Source organism: Acinonyx jubatus, chromosome C1 (genome assembly GCF_027475565.1).
Source record: "Acinonyx jubatus isolate Ajub_Pintada_27869175 chromosome C1, VMU_Ajub_asm_v1.0, whole genome shotgun sequence".
In the NCBI taxonomy this organism is placed as follows: Eukaryota; Metazoa; Chordata; class Mammalia; order Carnivora; family Felidae; genus Acinonyx; species Acinonyx jubatus.
The window spans coordinates 145,631,259-145,655,044 of NC_069381.1; the positions used below are offsets into that span (position 1 = coordinate 145,631,259).

Genomic DNA, 23,786 nt, shown 5'->3' on the forward strand with positions numbered 1-23,786 from the left:
CAGGAGCAGAGCTGATAGACAGTCCCAGCTGTTGCCCCCCCTGGATCCTTGATAGTGTTCACAGCAAACCACATTTCCCCTGGGGCTGCTTGCAGCAAATAACTGAGCACGGCAGGGACACAAGTGCCAGTGGCTTTCTGCTGGACAAAAGATACCTCAAATTAGTAGCTTTTCCACAGGGATTCCTCATCAACCTGACTGACACTTTCCTGGAACTGTACTGATGTTTGAGACTTTCTACCCAATTCTTCCTTCCCTTTCTCCCTTCACAGATGTCAGACCTGTCTTGTGGTCTGTTGCTACTTATTCTGCTCCCTCTCTTATATCCTCCACAGGCATTTTCCCATAAATTGCCTAAACCTATCTTGATGTCTATTTCTTAGAGGAGCTGAAATGATACTCATAAGCACAACAAATGTGCAACTTTTCAGAGGGTTAATAGAATCTCAAAGCCCACCCCCATTCATGCTCTGTTTCTCTCTGTCTCAAAAATAAATAAACATTAAAAAAATAAAATAAAAACATACAAAAGGGGTGCCTGGGTGACTCAGTCGGTTAAGCATCTGACTTCGGCTCAGGTCATGATCTTGCAGTCCATGAATTCGAGCCCCGCGTAGGGCTCTGTGCTGACAGCTCAGAGCCTGGAGCCTGTTTCAGATTCTGTGTCTCCCTCTCTCTCTCTGAGCCTCCCCTGTTCATGCTCTGTCTCTCTCTGTCTCAAAAATAAATAAACGTTAAAAAATAAAAATAAAAAAAATAGAATCTCAAAGCCCATTTGTGTATTCCTTAGAATGTAAAAACACCAGATAAAAAACCTCTACAGATGGTACAATGAAAGTCAAATGAAAGATAGATACTAAGTCAACATTGGCATTATTCTACTCTTATAGTTAAAAAAAAATGTGGCCAATGATTGTGGCTACTGGGTGGCTTAGTCAGTTGAGCATCCAACACTTGATTTGGCTCAGGTTCATGGATTTGAGCCCTGCATCAGGCTCTGCACTGGCAAAGCAGAGCCTGCTTGGGTCTCTCTCTCTCTCTCTCTCTCTCTCTCTCTCTGCCCCTCCCCTGCTCATGCTCACTGTCTGTCTGTCTGTCTCTCTTTCTCTCAAATAAATAAATAAGCTTAAATAAAATAAAATGAAGAGGTTGGCCAGATAATTTCTAAGGAACCTGTCAACTTAAAATATTATACTAATATATGTTTCAATTAATAAATTGTTTCAGGGAGATAAAGTTAATTTGAAGGCAAATATAATATCAATAATGTTATTTCAGAAGAAACTGATAGTAACTTTAGGTTTATTTGAAATCCTCTTTTCCCAGCATTATAAATCATGTTCTAGCAACACCTTCTTTCTGTTCCTAGTACCTCTCGCGGTTGTTCCTACCTCTAGGTCTGTTGCATATGCTTGGAAAGTAGTTCTTACAGCTTTTCAAATGGCTGGCTCCTTCTCAAAGTTCACGCCTTGGCTCAAATGTCACTTCCCCCAAAAAGGCTTTATGTGACCATCCTATCCAAAATAAACCTCTCATAATTTCCTCAAGCCTCTTTATCAGAATTCCCTTATATGTCTTATTAGTTTTCACCACTTGTTTGATTGTCCATTTCTCCGCACTATAGTAGAATCTCTATGGGGAAAATATTTTGTCTGTCTTGTTTATCATTTTATCTCCTAGAATGATACCTAACATGTAAATGTCACATGAACAAATAAATGTCACATGAACAAATGAGTTAGCAACTGAATAGATACACCCTAAGAGAAAACATACATTTTAACTTTTTAAAAGAATGAAAAGAGTTATAAAAATCATTTCTTGTTCAATTTTTTCCAGGGTCATATAGAAGCAGAATATAAACTTGGCTCTGTGTGTTGTTTTTCACAATTAGAGAAGATAATACCCTAAATGTGAGCCAGCAGTGGCATTAGTTTTAGCTTTCGGCTAGGTTTTTCTGCAGAAGGTCAATAGAATTATATGCTGATCAATATCAAGATCATGTTCTAACTAATTGAGCAAAAAGGCTTAAATTCCTGAGGTTTTAATATTTGGAAACAGCAAGTATCAAAATAATTCTATTGCTTTCCAAAGAATTGAAAATCACAATGCCTAACAATAAAGTCATGAAATAGCTCTATGAAAATTTAATCACTATAAAAAGGTTATATTAAGAATGAGTCATAGAAATTTAAAGAAAACATTTTTACAAGGTAATCCTTCAAGTGGATTTGATATCATAAAGTACAAGGAACAGACATATCTGAAGTCAACTCTCAATTTTCCATGATATAATCAAGAATTGTCTCATGAAGAAGTAGCAGGGACAGTATAGGTTTTGGGGCTTTGCAAATCATGGCCCTGGCACTTACAATGACTTTCAGTAATTCACTTAATTTTTTAATGTGTAAAATAGTACTACTTATGCATGTTGCATTATTAGTAATACTTGTTTTGAAGCTTCATGATACTGAACATGGAATTAGGAATATATAAGACAATAAATGGTGGCTAAACTGGACAATGAAAATGTATTGGCAATGTAAGTCTCTGGTGCTCAAGAGTATGTGTGTGAGAGGGAGAGATGTCAGAACTACCTAATACTATTACAGGAGGATAGTGTTGCCTCCTTTATAAAATTTACACAGTCTATACAGTTGAAAACTGAAATGTTTTGGAAGTAGGCCTTTTCCCCGTAGAAGTACAAATGGCAAAGAGCAACCAGGAGGTGAATCTTTCAACCATATTTTTAAAAAGAAAAAAATTACCCTCGTAATGAAAGTTTATGTGAAATTAAATTCTTCTATGCTATTATTTTCAATGAAATATGAACCTCATTTTTAGAGGCTATAAATAAACTGTCATTCAGAATATATGAAATGATGCATATTAGGCAATAAATCATAAAGTGGTCAACAATATTCATTTACGATCTATCATGCTCATAATTCTATAAAAATAAGAAAGCAATCATTGACTCGTTCGTTCAACAAATATTTATGTAGTGCCTAATGCTAGAGACATGCTTATTTCCACTGGGGATAAAGTGGCAGTGACATAAGTAGTTTTATACAATTATACACAAAGTGCATGTTTAAAGGTTAAGGAAGGCTGTGTTGAAGAAGTGATAGGAGCTAAAATCTACAGATAAATCAGAATTAATCTGGAGAAGGAGATGATTTGAAGGTGAAAAAGGACATTCCAAAAAAGATAATTGCATTTGCTGAGCTCTTATGGCAAGAAGGAAGGTGAAATCTCCCAAGAACTGAAAAAAATCCAGTATGACTAGAAAATAGAATGAGGGGTCTTATGGTGACAGAAAAAGAGAGGAAGGCAGGGCCTCTTAGGCCTGGTTTAGGATTAGTTTCTTTATCTAAGACCAGTGAGAATCCATTGAGGAAATTTAAGGAAGCAGGTGACATGTGTAGACTGCGTTTTGGAAGATCACTCTAGCCTGACATATTGGGTGAATGATTAGAGGGGATATACAGAAGTCAGTTAAGGGACTGTTACAATAGGTCAGGTGAGAGGCGATATTTGGCTTGTACTAATTCAGTGGCAATGGTAAGAAATGGATGTAGTCAATAAAATTTAAGACAGCAAGATTTGCTGATGAAGAGAGTATACAGCTAGGAACAGTAGGGGAATAAGGGAGAGGAAGCTGTCCAAGCTCTCTCCCTAGTTTCTGACCAGTGCAACTGGATAGGGTGGAGGTATAAGGCACTGAAGTATGAACCACTGGGAAGGTGAGAAGATCACAAGATAGACTGATCAAAAACCAGGAAGATACAAATTATCAATATCAGAAATGAAAGAAGGGCCATAACTACAGACAATATATACCTTGAAAGATAATAAGAGAATATATTATCAACAACTTTATGCCAAGAAATTCAACATATACGGAATGTACAAATTACTGAAGGATGTAAGTTATGAAAGATTATTGAAGAATTAAAAACCTAAATAGCCTCATACCTATTAAATTAAGTATATTAGTTATTGAAAAGAAAAAAACAAAAAAACAAAAAAACCTTGAAGGACAAACTTCCAGAGCCAGATCATTCTACTGGTAAATTCTATTAATCTTTTAAGGAAAAAATAATGCTAATCCCAACCAAACTCCTTCCGACTTTAAAGAAGGAACACAGACCAAATCTTTTTTTAAAAAAAATAATGTTTATTTATTTATAAAGCGTCGGGCTCTGTGCTGACTGCTCAGAGCCTGGAGCTTATTTCAGATTCTGTGTCTCCCTCTCTCTCTGACCCTCCCCATTCATGCTCTGTCTCTCTCTGTCTCAAAAATAAATAAACGTTAAAAAATTTTTTTTAAAAAATAAACATTTAAAAAAATTAAAAAATAAATTAAAAAAAAGAATAGTAGACTTGACCCAGTGATGTTAATCCTAGGAATGTAGTGTTGGTTTAACATTTGAATATCAATTAAATTAGGGATATTAACAAAATAAAGCAGAAAAAACATTTGATCATCTTAGGATGCAGATATATTTGACTAAATTTAACATCACCTCATAATTGAAACTTTCAACAAACTATGATACAAAGGAACTTCTTTAGCGTGATAAAGGGCACTTGAAAAAAATTATAATTATAATCATATTGGAAGGTAAAAGAATGCTTTTCATTCTAAATTATAAATAAGGCAATGATGTATACTTTGACAACTCCTAGTCAGCACTGTTCTGGTCTTCACAAGCACACATAACAGAAGAAAATAAAATGCAGAGACTTTGGAAAGAGGAACTAATACTGTCTTTATTCAAAGACAGCATATTGTACCTATAGAAAATACCAAGTAATAAACAAACAAAACCTACTGAAATTAATATGTGAGTTTAGCAAAGTCATAGGATATAAGAACAATATACAATATTCAATTGTGTTTCTACATATTGGCAATGAACAGTTGAAAAATTAAGTAAAAATACCATTAAAATAGCATCAAAATGGGGCACCTGGGTGGCTCAGTCAGTCTGTCAGATTCCTGATTTCAGCTCAGGTCATGATCTCAAGGTCATGAGATAGAGCCAAGCCCCTCATCTGGCTCTGCACTGGGCATGGAGCCTGCTTAAGATTCTCTCTCTCCCTCTCCCTCTGACACTCCCCTCCCCTTCTCTCCCTCTCTATAAAAACAAAACAAAAACCCATAAAAACTTTGAAATTAGGAATATATAACAAGGTACATTCAAGACCTCTACCTTAAGAACTGGAAAATATTCCCAAGAGACATTAATGAAAATCCAAATAAAAGAGGAGATATACTACATTAATGGTTCAAAAACTTGATGATATTGTCAGTTCTCCCGATAGTAATATGAAATGTAATGCCATCCCAATAAACTTCCTAAGTTGGCTTCTTTAAAAATAGAAATTGAAAGCTGATTTTAAATTTTTCCAGAAAAGCAAAAGACTTAGAACAGCCAAAATCATTTTGAAAAGGAAGAACACACTTGGAGAACTTAACTATCTCATCTTAAGACTTACTATAAAAGATACAAATATCAAGACATTGTGGTTTTGGTTTAAGGATAGACATATAGATCAACGAAACAGAAGAAAGTCTAGAAATCAACAAATACGGTGGGTTGATTTTTTAAATTGTGGTAAGATATATATAAACATAAAATTTACTATTTTTGAGTGTCATTAAGTACATTCCCATTGTTGTGTACTATTACCACCATCCATCTCCATAATTTTCTCACCTTCCCAAACTGTAACTCCATATTTATTCACTCACCCTTGCCCTCCCCTCTGGCCCCTAGAAATCACCATTCTACTTCCTGTCTCTATAAATTTGACTACTCTATATGTCCTCATATAAGTGGGATCATACAATATTTGTCCTTTTGTGACTGGTTTATTTCACTTAACGTTAGGTCTTCAAGATTCATCCATGTAGCATGTGTCAGAATTTCCTTACTTTTCAAAGCTGAATAATATTCCACTATATGCATATACCACGTTTTGTTTATCCATTCATCCTTCCATGAACACTTGTGATGCTTCTACCTTTGGGTATTGTGAATAATGCTGCTGTGAACATGGGTATACAAATAATCTGTTTGAGTCCCTGCTTTCACCTCTTTGGGATATATACCTGCAAGTGGAATTGCCGGGTCATATGGTAATTCTATGTTTAATTTTTTGAGAAATTGACTTTTCCATAGCAGCTGCACTATTTACTTTCCCACCAACAGTCCACAACGGTTTTAGTTTCTCCACATCATTGCCAACACTTGTTATTTGGGGGGTTATTTTCATCTTTTTTAATAATGGCCATCCTAATGGATATAAAATGATAGCTCATTTTAGTTTTATATTCAGTTGATTTTGACAAATGTATGCTGATAAATTCAGTGAGGACGGGATGGTCTTTTTAACAAATGGTGCTGGATATCTACTGGAAAAAAATGAAAGTCAAGCCTTACTTTATACCATACATTAAAATTAATACAACAGGTAAAATTATAAAACTTCTAGAATAAAACTGACATAAACCTTCATCACTTTGAATGTAGGCAATGAATTATCAGATAAGGCAGCACAGCCCAAACCATAAAAGAAAAAATTGATACAGTAGATTTAATAAAAATTAAAACTTTTGCTCTTCAAAACATACTATCCAGGAACTTAAATTACAAACAAAATACTAGGAGAAAATATCTGTGTTATGTATATTCGACAAAGAACCTGTATCCAGAATATGTAAAAACATTATAGCTCAATAGTAAGACAACCCAATTTAAAAAGGCAAATTATTTGAACAGTTGCTTCATAATAGAAGATACATACATGCCCAACAAACGCATGAAAGGATGTTTAACATCTGTAGTCATCAGGGAAATGCAAATTTAAACCACAGTAAGATACCATGACACACATTAGAGTAGCTAAACTTTAAAACATTGACAGTACCAAGTGTTGACAAGAATATAAAGCAAATGGAACTTCATACATTACCGATGGACATATAAAATGGTATAGCTGCTTTGGAAAATGCTGGCAGTTTCTTAAACAGTTAAACATAAACTTACCATAAGGCCCACCAATTCCAAGAGAAATATAAATGTGTGCTTACACAAAGACTTGCACACAAATGTTCATAGCAGCTAACTCATAATAACCAAACACTGAAATTCAATGTCCATCAATGGGTAGATGAATAAACAAATTGTAGTATATACATATAATACAATACTACTCAGCAATAAAAAGGAATGAACTAATGATACACACAATATGGCTGAATTTCAAATCACTATGCTGAGTGAAAGAAGTCAGACACAAAAGAGAAACATGCTGTATTGCTTCCATTTAAACAAAATAAATCTAATGCGTAATGACAAAACCCAGATCAATTGTTGCCTGGCAAGGGGCAGTAAGGAAAATTTGTGAAATGAGAGAAATGATTGCATTGGTACCTATAAGGGTGATTGGTTTACCAATACCTATCAAACCATACTTTAAAAGAGGTACATTTTTGGGTTATCTGGGTGGCTCAGTTGGTTGAGCATCTGACTCTTGATTTACAGCTCAGGTCATGATCCCAGGGTTATGGGCTCAAGCCTCACGTTGGGCTCTGCACTGACCATGGAGCCTGCTTGTGATTCTCTCTCTCTCCCTCTGCCCCTCTCCCCCACTTGCACTCTCTCTCTAAAATAAAAAATGTTTTAAATAGGTACATTTTGTTTTATGTAAATTACACCTTAATAAAGTTGTTTTAAAAATACAACTCATCTCCGTCCTAATGTTCAATATTTAAAGAGAAGAGAAATATGAAACAGGAAAAAAAATAAAGATCTATCAGGAAATTAGATCATTTGGAACTTAGAAACTCAACTCTAAGTCTTTCATGTAATACAGTGCATTAAGGCCAGACTCCAGAACCAGAATACCTGGGTTCAAATCCCAGCTCTGCCATTTAGTAGCTGAGTAATTTTGAACAAGTACAATAATTTATCTGTGCCATAATTTACTATAAAGTGAGGATAATAACAGTGTACCTACTTCATATAGTTCTTATGGAGACTAAATGAAATTATATAAATGAAGTGCTTAGAACTGTGTCAGGCATACATAAATGCTATGTAAGTATTAGTTATTATGGTGCAAATAAAAATGACTACAAATCTACTTCAGGCTGCTCATTTCTGATGGATGTTCAGTAGTCTAGTAAAAAGTAAATGAATATGCTTAACAATGAGAATCATTTCCTATGTGCTATATTAGCAGATCATCCAAAGATCTCATGGAAGGAGAACTTGGAACAAAATCTGAAGTACTAATACAATCCTGATGTGAGTGGATTAGCATACAGCCCTAAATTTGGACAAATTAGGGCAACCTTAACATCTCTTACATGGGTCCTAATAAAAATGGGATTTTCATTTCTAGAGCTATCATTTGGCAAACTTAAACTGTGAAAAATCTAAATGTACAATACATAAGAAGCAAAATGAAGAGGGGTGCCTGGGTGGCTCAGTCAGTTAAGCATCCAACTTTGGCTCAGGTCATGATCTCAGTTAGTGAGTTTGAGCCCCATGTTGGGCTCTGTGCTGACAGCTTGGAGCCTAGAGCCTGCTTCAGATTTTGTGTCTCCCTCTCTCTCTACCCTGCCCTCATTTGTGCTCTGTCTTTCTCTCAAAAAGTAAACATTAAAACAAAACAAACAAACAAACAAAAAAACACCCTAGAGGTATCTGGGTGGCTCAGTCGGTTAAGCGTCCAACTTCAGCTCAGGTCATGATCTCACAGTTCATGCGTTCCAGCCCCACATCCGGCTGTGCACTAACAGCTCAGAGCCTGGAGCCGCTTCAGATTCTGTGTCTCCCTCGCTCTCTGCCCCTCCCCCGCTCACGCTCTGTCTCTGTCTGTCTCTCTTTCTCTCAAAAATAAACATTAAAAATGTTTTTTAATTAAAACAAAAACTCTAAAAAAAGAAGCAAAATGATGAGAGTCTCAGAACTAATTATATTAACCCTTACATTTATAAGCTAAATATCACACCAAAAAATCCAAAATAAATCAGAAATATCTAATTAGAAGGGTGCAGAATAAGCACAGAACTTAGTTACCTTATATATCCTGGAACATCTATTGACTTCTTTATTTTTTCTTATGTAATTGTAGCTTCTTTTTACTAGTAAGAGTGATAACAATATAAATATTTATTATGGTAAAATATATATAAAATTTACCATTTAACCATTTTTATTAAATTTTAACCAGTTAATAAAATATAATCGACATACAACATTGTATTTGTTTTAGGTATACAGCATGATGGTTTGATATATGTATGTATTGTGAAATGATTACCACAATTAGTTTAGTTAACATCTGTTACCTCACATAGTTAGAAATGTTGTACGTGCGTATGATAACTTTCAAGATCTACTCTCTTAGCAACTTTCAAATATACAATACAGTATTTTAAACTTTAGTCACCATGTTACACATTACATCCCCAGGACTGATTAATCTTATAACTGAAAGTTGCTATCTTTGGAGGCCCTCACCCATTTTGCCCTCTTCCCTTGCTTTTGGCAACCACCAATCTGATCTCTGTATCTGTGAATTCTAACCTTTTAGATTCCACATTTAAATGAGATCATACAGTTTTTATCTTTTCCTGTCTTTTTTCACTCAGCATTAGTGCCTTCAACGTCCATCCATGTTGTCTCAAATGGCAGGATTTCCTTCTTTTTTATGGCTGAATAATATTTTGGCGTGTGTGTGTGTGTGTGTGTGTGTGTGCATGTGTGTGTATGACTTCTTTATCCATTCATCCCTTGATGGATGCTTAGGTTGTTTCCATATCTTGGCTATTATAAATAATGCTGCAATGAACTTGATGGCTCCTGATATCTTTTTGAGACAGTGATTTTATCCCTTTGAATAGATATCAGAATGTGGAATTGCTGGATCATATGGTAGCTCTATTTTTAACTTTTTGAGGAACCTCCATATTGCCTTCTATAATGGTTGCACCAATCTACATTCCCACCAACAGTACACATTTTTTCCACATTCTCACCAATGCTTATCTCTTGTCTTCACAACGATAGCCATTCTGAGAGTTGTGAGGTAATATCTCATTGTGGTCTTGATTTGCATTTCCCTGATGATTAGTGATGCTGAGCACATTTTCATGTACATGTTAGCCATTTGTATATCTTCTTTGGGAAAATGTCTGTTTAGTTCCTCTACTCATTTTTTAACCAGTTTTTGTTGTTGTTGTTGTTACTGTGTTGTGTATCCTTTTCTACATGATCATGTAATACGTGAGTTTTTCTCTTATGCTAGTATTTTAAATAAAAATATGCTGAAGATGTTTTATTAAAAGGCATATTTTTTGCCAAGTGACATCCTATGGCTTGGGAATTCTAATTTCTACTTTTGTTGATATAGTTCTTTTTGAACTTCAAAAATAATGATTATGACCTGACAAAGTACATGTACTAATCCTTTCCTTCTTTCTTAGAAAACCATGAGGAAAAGTGAAATACTCATTGATTTCTCCAGATTCAATATCTTCCATGTTCACATGCACATCAGGTATGTGCAGTATAATTTTCTAAACACTATAAATTTTCTCCTCTCACCCAAATCATCTCTTGTGCTTTTTTTTTTATATCACATATTTGTTATGCTAGCTCTACAGAACATCAGGTATAACAGACTCCTTAATCAAAATGGATAAGCCCCTCCCTATTTAAAAAGCTCACATAGTTAAATATTAAGGTAGAAAATATGCTTTGTACCCTATGATAATCTTGCTATTAGATCTGGCTGTCTTTTTCTTATCAAAAGAGTGGTTATATTTTTAAAATCTACTTTGATAGAGAATAGAAAAAGAGCTCCATTATCAAAAAACAAGATTTGTTAAAGGTAGTATTGAAAATAAATAATTGGCTTTTGTTCATGAATGGCTAAATCTATTTTGTGGTTTAAAGAGCTAAGAACAGATTGCTTCCCTTAGATTGTTAGCAAAGAAATGTTTTCATCAATTAACATTCTTTGCTAAGAACAGTTTTTTCCAGTGCTATTTCTCAAATGGAGCATTACATAAATAGACCTGCCCAAAGGACAATTCTTGGGCTTTTTTCTTTAATGTTTCAGAGTATAACAATTATGCCATGCCAGTTGAAAATGCTGGCAGAAAACAAAACAAAACAAAATCACATTTCAAATAGATAATTTACTTGAAGGAAAAAGTTGCCATTGGTAGCCATTCCTGCAAATTAAATAAGAGACATCACCAATAAATTGTGTCAATCTTCCTCTTCATCATACTTTTGCCCAACATTTACATCCCAGTAGGATGAAAAGGGCAAGGAGTAGGAAATAAAGAATGTTGTCACAAAAGGCCCTGAACTGTAAAAACACACCATTCAATTCACCCAGAAATATTCCCCTGCCTCAGCTTTATCCTTTCCTCTTCCAGCTGTGCTAAAGTGTTTACCACTTTATGAGGGTCTATAGAGTAGGTGCAATATTTGTGAACATTTGTTGAGCAGTTTCTTACAAGCCAGGCACTATACCAACAGCTTTATCTATTTTGATTGACTTAATTCTCAAAATAACATTTAAGCAACACTGTTGTTCCCATTTTTCAGAATAGGAAACTGTGGTAAAGATCATATAGTACTGAGTGGTAGAGACCAGATGCATACCCAGGCTTTACAGTCCATACACCTGAGCTGTCTGTACTACTCCCTGCCAGTGAAGGGACATTAACTCATAGGCAGTGCTCTTCAACATGCATACAAGTAGACCTCTATCATCTTTTTTTTTCTTAGTAGAGACTTGCTCCCTAAGGGTAAAGGTAAGTTTCTAGAAGGAGCGAAAAGAAGGCAAAATATAACTGGAGTTAAGGGGAGAGGCAGATATTGAACCAAGAAAGAGAAAGAAGTATATTCAAAGACAGTTTATGAGAAAAAACAATTTCCAATGGCTACAGCAAAGTGATAAAAACACTTTTGGTAAATTTCCTTCAAGAAAATAAAGAAAACCAAGCCAAGATTTAGAATGAGATCACGCAGCATTTCACTTTATACACAAATTAACCTAAACCCAGAGAAGATTTTAGTGTGACTGTTACATTCTACAGATCAGTAAACACAAGAGAGATTAAATGACTTGGCCAAGACAAGAAGAAGCAGGTAGCATAGGCAAGGATAAAACTCAGCCAGATCTCCTGACTTTGAGCTCAATCCTCTTCCACCAATGATATCAAACACACTTTGTCAGCTTTTAAAATATAGATGTGGTGGTCGACATGGTTTTGACTCAATTTCTGGACCATAAAAAATAATTACAGAGCATACATGTTGAAGATTAAATACAAATACCTTAACTTATCATCTCTTCACAAATAATATTGTAGAAGAGCAGTGTAGATAAAGTAGTCATTTATAAATGCAAGGAAGAGAATTCTTGGCATAAATGCATATTTTTTTTACCTCTAATGTTAAAACATAACATATACAAATCTATAAAAATCTTTAAATTGAAATTAGCTTTGGAAAAATGTTTTAATTGTTTTTTTTAATCTGTTTTTAAAAGTTTGTTTGTTTGTTTAGAGAAAGCATGGGGGTAGGGGCAGAGAGAGAGAGAGAGGGAGAGAGAGAGAATCCCAAGCAGGCTCCACACTATCAGCATAGAGCCTGACATTGGGCTCAAACTCATGGAACCATGAGATCATGACCTGAGCCAAAACCAGGAGTTAGATGCTTAACTAACTGAGCCACCCAGCTGCCCTTATTTTAGCTTTGAAAAATTTAGTCACATGCATATATATGGCAAAGAGTGAAATGTCCAAATCATATAAATTTCTTCCTTATCAGAGAAATTGAAAAGGTTGGATGGAAAGAATCTTAGTTGAGAGTTATATAGCCAGTTAGTGTTGGTTTATAATCTCTAATGTTCTTTCCAGCTCTAAAATTCTATAATTCTAGAAAACTGATAATTGAAATAAACACTAGATGAACATATTATAATTTAAGTATATTTGACCATGAGATTATGATACATCTCCTAACTTAAGCCTATGAGAAACTGTTTATAGTGGCTTCAAAAAAAAAGATTAAATTAATAAAATGCTGATGGTTGGTTTCTATGGTATTTCAGACTATGATAATTATTATTATTATTTTTTTACCTGTTGAGAACTAGAAGGGAGAAAGCAAAAAGGAAAGCTGAAGTAAAGTAGAAATGAGGAGACCTCCTCTTAGCTAAATTCTTAGATACCAAAGACCCCAATACTAATGGTCAGATATAGGCACAGTAGTATACTCATACTAAAAGTTCAGAAGTTTATGTATTTCACCTTTTTTAAGTTTAAGAGTTAATGAGTAATATTTGTGAGAATGGAGAAGTATGTTATATCTCATTTTCATTAATGTGGGGCAGTCAGTGGAAAAAAAAAATGAGTTTTCCAAAGCCAAATAGTAAATCATTGAAAGCCTAGAATTTTGAAATCAGGTTTTCTACTGACCATAAAAATGAATTAATTCTGTGTGGATGGAATTTTTTTTCTTATCTCAAATTCTCTACTTTATGGCAATTTCCATGGCCTTCTTTCTAGTGTATTTTTGTTATATATGTCTCACTTTTACATCATTTGGCTATGTCAAAAGAATAAATTTCTCAATACACTCAGGATTTCATTGACCTCTCTCAAGTTGGATCACAGTTATGATTATTGTCTCTAATGATGTTAAAAATTCAAATGTGACTTGTTAGAGGTAAATGATCTAACTGATCTTAAAGACAAAGAAAACACCAAAAAATTAGAATGTAGTCTTCCAAAGATTTATTCCTACCACCTGAGGTAGACAATAGAGAAAAACTAAAAAAGCAACAGAAACAAACCAAAACAACAGGGAACAAAGGTACATTTTATCTAAATATATTCTATTAAAACTGAGGTCTTTGGGGGCACCTTGGTGGCTCAGTTGGTTAAACGTCTGCCTTTGGCTCAGGTCACAATCTCATGTTTGTAAGTTCAAGCCTCACATCAGGCTCTGGGCTGACAGCAGAGAGCCTGCTTCAGATCCTCTGTCCCCCTCTCTCTCTGCCCCTGCCTCACTCACTTTCTTTCTCTCTCTCTTATAAATAAATACATACATACGTAGATGCATAAACAATAAATTTTAAAAAATAAAATAAAAAAACTGAGGTCTCCCTTCAAACATTATCAATCACATACCTTTATTATTAAACAGTATTATAAGTTTTTTAAATGTAATACCATACTAACATTATATAAATTATAAAACACAAATATAAGAAAATACACAAGTACCAAAAAAGATGTATTGAAATATATAGTACTGATAATTTAAATAAATTTTAGTGAGAATTTTGTGATAAATGTTGCATTACCTTGAAAATCATGGTTTAATATCTGATAACAGAAGGATTCAAGTCTAAGATCATTTTATTCCCATGCTTGGCTATAAGGGCTATAAAAGCTAAAATAGATATCACAAAAAGATATGGAAGAAATACAAATTTGACTTCATGTACTCAATTATAACACTCAAATTTCAACTCCATCTAATACTTATACTAAGGTTGTAGTTTAGGCTTTTTCTCTGACAAATTTCTGACTTCTCTATCAATCAGTTCTCCCTGAAGTTTTTTTTTTTTTTTCCTTTAATGTTTAAAACCTGGGGTCTCAATCCACTGAAATGCTGTTGGGAAGATCTGTCACGTTAGAATATTGTTTCCGGGGCACCTGGGTGACTCAGTTGGTTAAGCAACCAACTTCAGCTCAAGTCATGATTTCGTGGTTCACGAGTTGGAGCCCTGCATCAGGTGCTGTGCTGACAGCTCAGAGCCTGTAACCTGTTTCGGATTCTGTTTCTCCCTCTTTCTCTGCCTCTCCCCCACTCATGATCTCTCTCTCTCTCTCTCTCTCTCTCTCTCCTTCTCTTTCTCAAATAAATAAATAAACATTAAAACATTTTTAAAAAAGAGAATTGTTTCCAAATTTACCAAGTGATCATATATGAGAGTTTTAAGATGTGCCTATGTCATTTTTTAAAGTTTTTCCTTGCGATAGTTTTATTGAGACATAATTTATATTCCATGAATATATATCCATTACAAGCATGCAATGTGATTTTTAATAAATGTATAATTGTGCAACCATCACCATCATTCAGTTCTAGAATATTTCCATGACCTGAAAAAGTTATGTCATAGCCACTTGGATTCAATCTTCCGGTCCCAACCCAAGGTAATCACTGATCTGCTTTTTGTTTCTATTTTTTTTTTTCCTTTTTTGGAAATGTCATACAAATGGTATCATAAAACATGTGGCTTCTTGTGGATTTTTCCTCTTGGCATAATATACTGTAGGTTTATCCATGTTGTAGCATGTATCCACAGTTATTTTTATTGTTGAATAGCATTCTATTGTACCACATTTTATTTAATCATTGTTGATTGACATTTTATTTCCAGTATTTTCCTATTATGAAAAATGCTAATATTATTGATGTAAACACCTTTGTGTGGACACATGTTTTACTTCTTGAGTAGAAATCTAGAAGTAGAATTGCTGAGTCATATGGTAAGTTTATATTTATATTTGAAAGAAACTGTCAAATGGTTTTCCAGAGTTGGGTATACTAACCCATAATTTATGATAGTTCCAGTTTTCCACATCCTTGTCATCACTCAGTATTATTAATAGGTTGGTGTTATTAATCTTTTGTCTTATACCCATTCTAGTGGTTGTACAGTTGTGTTGTGGTTTTAATGTCCATTTCCTTTATGATTAATCATGTTGAGTATCTTTTCGTGTGATGATTTGTATAACTTTTTGGTGAAATGTCTATCCAAATATTTTGCTCATTTTTAAATTGAGTTCCTTGCTTTCTTAGTTTTGATGTTTAGAAGTTCTACATAAATTCTAGATATAAGACCTTTATCAGATGATGATTAGAAAATATTCTTTCCCGGGATGCTTTGCTGGCTCAGTCAAAAGGCATGCAACTCTTGTTCTTGGGATTGAAAATTTGAACCCTACATTGGGTATAGAGATTACTAAAAAGACAAACTTATAAGAAAAACAGAAAAGAAAAAAGAAAGTATTCTTTCCCAGTTTATGGCATATCTTCTCATTTTCTTGTTGTTTTGAAAAACCAAAATTTTATTTAAAAAAACCTTTATTTCTATTAAGTTCAATTTATCTATTTTTTCTTTTATGGATCATGATGTTGTATCATATCCAAACAATCTGTGCCTAAAGCAAAGTCACAAAAATACTGTACTATGTTTCTTTCAGAAGTCTTATAATTTTAGTTCTTACATAATAGTTCTTACAGAAGTCTTACTATTTTAGTTCTTAGGTCTATGATGTATATAGAGTTAATTTTTCTGTATGGCCTAAGAGTATAAGTTCATTATTTTGCACATGGATGTCCAATTATTCCAGTAGCATTTTTAAAGTTTACTTATTTATTTTGAAAGAGAAAAAGAGAGCATGAGCAGGGGAGGGGCAGAAAGACAGGTAGAGACGGAGAATCCCAAGCAGGATCTGCACTGTCAGTGCAGAGTTCGATACGGCGCTCGAACTCACGAACTGGGAGATCATGACCTGAGATGAAGTCAAGAGTCCCAATGCTTAACTGACTGAGCCATCCAGGTGCCGCATCCCAGCAGCATTTCTTGAAGAGACACCCCAGTCCCCATTGAACTACCTTGGCATTTTTGCTGGACACCAATTGATTGTAAATGTAAGGTCTTACTTCTGTACCTTCAATTCTATTTCATTGATCTACATGGCTATTATTATGCCAATACTATATCCTACTATTGCAACTTTATAGTAAATCTTGAAATTGGATATTTTAATTCTTCCTATTCTGTTGCTGTTTTTGGTATTCTTGTTCCTATGTATATACATTTTAAGACTGGCTTATCAATTTCTACATAAAGTATTTGCTGGGATTTTGGTAGGGATCACATTGAATCGATAGGTCAGAGTTCTTATACTTTGTAAAAATGTATTCCTAAGTATCATGTTCTTTTCTGTGTTATGAATGGAATTGTTTTCTCAAGTTGTTTTCAAATTGCTAATTCCTATTTTATAAAAATATAACTGATTTTTATGTACTTATCTTGTATCTTGTGACTTTGTTAAATTCATTTACTACTTCTAGTATTACTTTTGTTGTATATTTTTCAGAATTTTCTATGTATAGGGTCACATCATTTGTAAGTAAAGACAGCTTTAAATTTCCCTTTCCAATTTACGACTTTATTTTTCTTTCCTTGTTACAATGGCTAAAACTTCCAGAACAGTGTCAAACAAAAAAAGATATGAGTAGATATCATTTCATTCTCAATCTTAAGAGAAAACATTCAGTCTTTTGTCACAAATGTGATGATAGCTGCAGGTTTTTCATAGATGCACTCTATCACATCAAGGAAGTGCCCTTCTATTGCTAGTTCGTTGGACATTTTTATCATGAATGGGTGTTGTATCTTGTCAGTTGCCTTAACTTCATCATTTTTTCTTATTTTTCTTATTTTCTTATTTCTATTTTCATCATTTTTTCTTATTTTTAAAAATATAGCCATTCTTGACTTGTGGTTTCTGATAAGATAATAACAAGCAGATGCTATTGATTTATCCCCCTAGTCCAACCCCAGAGATGCACAGAAGTTGTAACCACCTGTGTGGAAACCCGGTGATGAGAGTTAGCTGACCTGGTATGTAAAGAAACAGGGACACAGGAATGGGAAGGGCCAGGTGCCATGGTAGGAGAATAGGATATAAGGAAAGCGCTTGTGTATGATTTATGTCCTCTCCTCTACTGTTCTAATCGGCTTCTTGCCACCTTTCTGACAGAGACAGAGCTCTGGAGTTAAGAAAATAATGAAGTCATATTTTCACAAAATTTAGGGAAAATAACTTCAAATCCAGTACTTCATACAACATTTTGTTGTGGTGATCATTTGATGTCCCGGGGTTGGCACTGAGTCAAGAGCTACTTTACAAATGGAAATTGTTGACTTGCCAAGTGCCCTGCATCTATCTGTCTGACAGACTTCTGCTTTAGGCTTCACTCAAAGCTATATGGGTGCCATTAGTAATTAGTATACTTCCAACATAGATCCATTTATGATCCATTTTCCCATCTATGATCTATTTATCCATCTATGATCATCCATTTATGATCACCAAATTTTTGACAGACTGTTTTTGCTTGATCTAGAATTCTTGACAGATAGGTTTTTCTTTCAGCACTTTGAATCTATTCTTCCATTGTTCTCTGGCTTCTTTTGTTTCTGATGAGGAGTCAGCTGTTAATTTTACTGTGGGTTTCTCCTTGTACATAATAAATTGTTACTTCATTGTTACGTAATGATCTTGTTGCTTCAAAATTTTCTTGTCCTTGTCTTTCAGCAATCTGATGATGATATATCTAGTTTTGATTCCTCTTATGTTTATTCTATTGAGGGTTTACTGAGTTTCATGGATCCATAGGTTAAGTTTTTTATAAAATTTGGGAAATTTTAGGTTGCTGCTTCTTCAAATATTTTTATATATCCTTCTATCACTCCGTTATTTCTTTCTTTCTTAAGATTTATGTATTTATTTGGAGAGAGACAGAGAGAGTGTGTGCATATGCAAGCAAGTGGGAGAGGGGCAGAGAGTAAGGGAGAGAGAAAATACCAAGCAGGCTCGGCACTGTCAGTGCAGACTGATGCAGGGCTGGATCCCATGAACCATGAGATCATGATCTGAACCAAGAGCAAGAGTAGGTTGCTTAACTGACCAAGTCCCCCAGGGTCCCCCATCCTTTCTTTCTTGTACTCCTAGTTGTCTCTTAAGTTTCTGAGGCACTATTCATTTTTCTTCAAACTTTTTTTCCTTTCTATTCCTCAGATTGGGTAGTTTCCATTCCTTTTTTATTTTTTTATTTTTAATTTTTAATGTTTATTCATTTTTTTAATGTTAATTTTGAGAGAGAGAGACAGCATGAGTGGAGGAGGGGCAGAGAGAGAAGGAGACACAGAATCTGAAGCAGGCCCCAGGCTCCAAGCTGTCAGCCCCATGCAGGGCTCAAACTCATGAGCAGTGAGGTCAAAGTCGGACGCATAACCCACTGCACCACTCACACACCCCTCCATTCCTTTTCTATAGTTTCTTTTTCTTTACTGAGAGTCCCTATTTATTGAGTTATTTTTCCTTTAAGTTTTTAAATGTATTTATAGTAGCTGTTTTGGATTAGTTGCCTACTAAATCCAACAAGTGGAACTACACAGCATGAACATTGGCTACCTATTTTTCTAAATTTGGATTATGCTTTCCTGTTTTTTTCTTTCTTTCTTTCTTTCTTTCTTTCTTTCTTTCTTTCTTTCTTTCTTTCTGCATGTCTCAAATATTTTTGTTGAAAATTGGATACTTTAGCTAAAATATTACAGTAATATTGGATCAAGCTTGGTTTTCCTTCTGAGAATTTTTTTTTAAATTATTTGCTGGAAATTAGATTTTGGAATCTGTTTCCCCTGAGCTGTGGTGCCACTGATATCTCTGGTAAATTTTCCTACCTTATTTTTATTTTTTAGCCTGGTTTCTAAAAAATTATTATACATGTATAAAATATATATAAATTCTATTATTTTCTTCCTCTACCAGTGGCATGGTAAATGATTCTGCCTTGAAAAAGCAATCACATTGCTCATATTCTTGAAGTTCTTCTCTTGCTCCCAGTTTCACAGGAGGAGAACTAAGCGTTGAGGAATATAAGGCTTTGAGCTTGGGGAGTGGGAAGGAATAGACATCACACTAAACAAAGCTCTTTTACCCAACTTAGGAAATATTTGGATCATTCATTTTTTATTTGTTGCTCTTCAGAGTCCAACAAGATGGTCATAATATATGTTCTGTTGTCAAATATTTGCATAATAGTGTCACAAAACCTTTTTATTGTAAGAGACAGACTCACTAACGGCAAACCAGGAAAAGAATGTGTGAGGGGTGACTCTAAGAAACAGAAAGCTCATGGAGTACTAAAAAATGAAGTGTGTTCTGGCCTTGTGAGGAGAATAGGGTCCCAGAAAACACAAGGGCCAACACAGCAGTTCTCTCTGTATTTGTTCTCGTAATTTCAAATTTCTAAGAGAAGAATCTGATTGGCACTATTATAGGGTATGGTCAATGGTCTGTAATAAACTGGTCACATTTGAATCAGGTCTCCACCGGGCTGAACCACGGCCAGCTACTAGGTCATGAGGCTTGTAGGGCTGCATACTTCAAAGGCTGTGGATATAGGTACTTAGAAACATGTCTATTACATTTACCAGATGTTTGATCCCTTTCTTATTTTATAAAGTTGTTAAATTCTCATGATTCCACTGTGTTCAAACAACAACAACAACAACAAAGAATCAGAGCAACCTGGATGTTTCGGATGAAAAAAAAAATGTAGGTAGCCCTTATTTAATCTGCTTGACAAAGCTGAGTTTCAACTGTTTTTCCCAATACACCAAATTTTATGGCCTTAACTCTGAATAGGATCACTTCATGCCAAAGCATGTTCAGCCAGTCCTTCTCACACTGCCCCCCCAACCCCACCTCACTGAGGGGTAGAGATAGGTCCTCACAGAGATAAGATCTAAGGCTTTTCTCTCTTGGATGGCTACATGACAGAAACGTCCATGCTGCTCTGCCATACATTATCTCAATTTTCTACACTGAACCTCCAGTCCCATCTTTTTCTAAGTACCTCCCAACATTACTGATCCTACACTTTCATTGTTAGAAGTCAAATTCTTTCAAGGACTAAAAAAGGATTAATGAATGGTGGCTTTTCTTAGTGTGAGGGACACTTTAGTACTGTATCCTATCTTCTATAGGAGAAGGCTCACACAAATAACTACACCATGGGGTAGAGTGTATTAAGTGCCACTATAAAATACTAAGGCAGAAATCATCCTCTCCAGAGGTGGGTAAGGTGAGGAAATTTTCAGAAAAGGCTTTAGAGGTATTGGATTGGGCCTCTAAGGGGGAGGATTTGCATATTCAGAGAATGGTCTGGAGGTGGCATACAGTCAGTCAATCCTGAGCAGAACTATTATTTTTAGCAGCCATTTGCAGGACCAGTTTATTCCACTGCTCTCTTTCCCTCATTTGCCACCTGCCTCTGTTTTAACATTCCTTTTAAAAACAAACAGAAAAAGCAACTATCAATTAGTGTGTTTTTTGGAATTCTTATATTTACTGTTCCCACCTTCTCCGTAGGCATCCAAGAATAAGAAAGGAAATAAGGAAATAAGAAAGTGTTTCTGCTCTTCCCGTTTCTTTGCTGCCTCTGCTATGATTTTTCAGGAATATTAATCATGGTGAGCTAATATGAAAATAAACATCAGAAAGGTACAAAGTTTTCATAATCATGATGGTTCTCGTTGACTTCTTTCTGAGATGGTAAGTGAAAATTCCCTTTGATTTCTGTTTACTTTGTTCTTGAAGGTGGTGCTCACCAAACCTTTTTAGTCTTTTGAACTTTGCCTTAGGTCCCACCATCAGCATGAGCAGAGCCCTGCCCGCCACCCCCCCCCAACCCCCAGCTTCCCACCTCTACTTCCCAGCAGTTAGACCCGCCAAAGTGGTGTGGCTAGCAGGTTAAATGCTTCTTCCTCTCAAGGTGTTCATTTGCATTTATGTGGAACCTCAGAGTGGGAGACAATGGTCTCCACCCTCCACTGGAAATCTGGAAGTAAGGCACTGCAATTAGCAAGTAAAAGGCCCTTTTTGTAGGAGAGAACTTTACTGGAAAAATGGGTTATGATTTTGAGGAGAAAACACACAATCTTCAGAATCTTTTTAGTTGTATTCAAGGGCCAGCATACTGGAAGTTAAAAAACAAAAGCCTTAATAAATTTCCTTCAGACTGTTTTTTGGTGAAAAGAAGGTGAGGAAAGGGTGGTAGGTTTGAAGGAAGGTGGTTTCACAAAGGGTCAGATATGCGTAACATGTAAGGAAAACTTTTGGAGGAGAGAACATAGCATACGATGTAAGAGAGAAATTTACAATCAATGGAGCAAAATCCTGGGGAGAGAATATGGTCCATGTTCAGAAGCAGAAATAGAGTATGGGTTTAGCACAGAAGAGGGGCACCTCTTCTCAGCAGGACTGAAGTAAGTGATCAAGTGTAAAAATGGAGACTGAGTGTTAGGAAGGTTAAAATAGAGGAACTCCATGATGGATGTCTCAGCCATATATGAGGCAAGATCACTTAAAGAACTGGAAGAAGACAAAGTACAGTGGGGGGCTTGAGGAAAGCAGAAATAGGACAGGTTTGAGAGAAGTACCCTGGATAATCACCCTCCTCATTGAGGAAAGGAGTTTAGAGAATCAGTGAAGACCCAGCCAAGTCTGGAGAGCCTAGAACTCTTAGTGGAACACAGTGATTTTGTAAACTTGTCCAGCAATGCATGGTAGTACTTTCAACCGAGTATAAGAATTACAAAATAATAATAATAATAATAATAATAATAATTAATAATAATGATAATGACAACATTTTAGGGGACCTTGTTCACGGTAGATTTTAGTAAGATTTTAATCATTACCAACATGGAATACACAATATCAAAATACTCATCACACTTGTGATCTGAGAAAAATACAAAAAGAAAAGATTATTGGAGTAAAAAAATTAATTCTTGTTGTCTTCTTTCTATGCTAGCCTAAGGCAAGAAAAAAGGAAATATTAATGTTATTTTTCCCATGTTCTTTTCATTCACTATTATTAAAAAATGTTTTTAAACCAAATCATTGGCATCATCTTAGTACATTAAAAATGAGTCTTGGGGCACCTGGGTGGCTCTGTCCATTAAGCGTCCGACTTCGGCTCAGGTTATGATTTCATGGTTTGTGGGTTCAGGCCGAGCATCAGGCTCTGTGCTGACAGCTCAGAGCCCAGAGCCTGCTTTGGATTCTGTGTCTCCCTCTCTGCCTGTCACCTGCTCATGCTCTGTCTCTCTCTCTCAGAAATAAACAAACATTAAAAAAAATTAATAAATAAAAATGAGTCTTACAAGAATTTGCATTTTACTTTTTTTCATTTTCCAAACACACACACACAAAAGCCAGAAATGAAAGGCATGATGAGCAAACTTCCAGGATGGCAAGGCTCTATGGTCCCTGCTGATTCCTTCCCAATTCTGGAAATATTTGGGGGGAACACTCACATGTTCAACTGTTCTATTCTGCACTTCAACCCTGCATAAGATTATCAACGAAGTTTACATTTTGCTACAAATTGTAAGAGGTGTTTTTCCAATCAAGATACCATATTAACAAGTCTTATCTATTTTTGCAATTTTCAACTATAGCAAGATAAAAACTAATAGCAAAGCATATTATTCAACTTAAAATTCAGCACAGTAGTTAGATATATGTACCTTGCACAAACATTAATCTCTTTCTCTCAACAAATATTTGTAATTTCCAAAATCCTAACTGCTTTTTCACAAAATATGGTCCCTCCAACTTAAGAGGCAGTAACATAATTATATTCTTACATCTTACTAACATGGCAAAATCACCAAAAGAAGGAACCTAAGAACATCAGTGGCTACGTGATAGAGCAGTATAATGCTTAAAAGTCTAATGTCTTCATGAAGACCCACTTGAATAGCCAGCATTTAACTATGAAAGTTATTTACAAAAAACAATCAGTATTGACAAGCTAGCACAAAGTGACCAAATGAAAGCATAGAACCTGTTATTA

The 23,786-nt window shown here is 35.1% G+C and overlaps 1 protein-coding gene across 2 annotated transcripts in view; it reads right to left on the minus strand.

Annotated features, from left to right (window-relative positions):
• Window positions 1–23,786, minus strand: part of CCDC148 (coiled-coil domain containing 148) — a 255,802-nt gene that overhangs the window by 231,182 nt on the left and 834 nt on the right. The window lies entirely within an intron of this gene.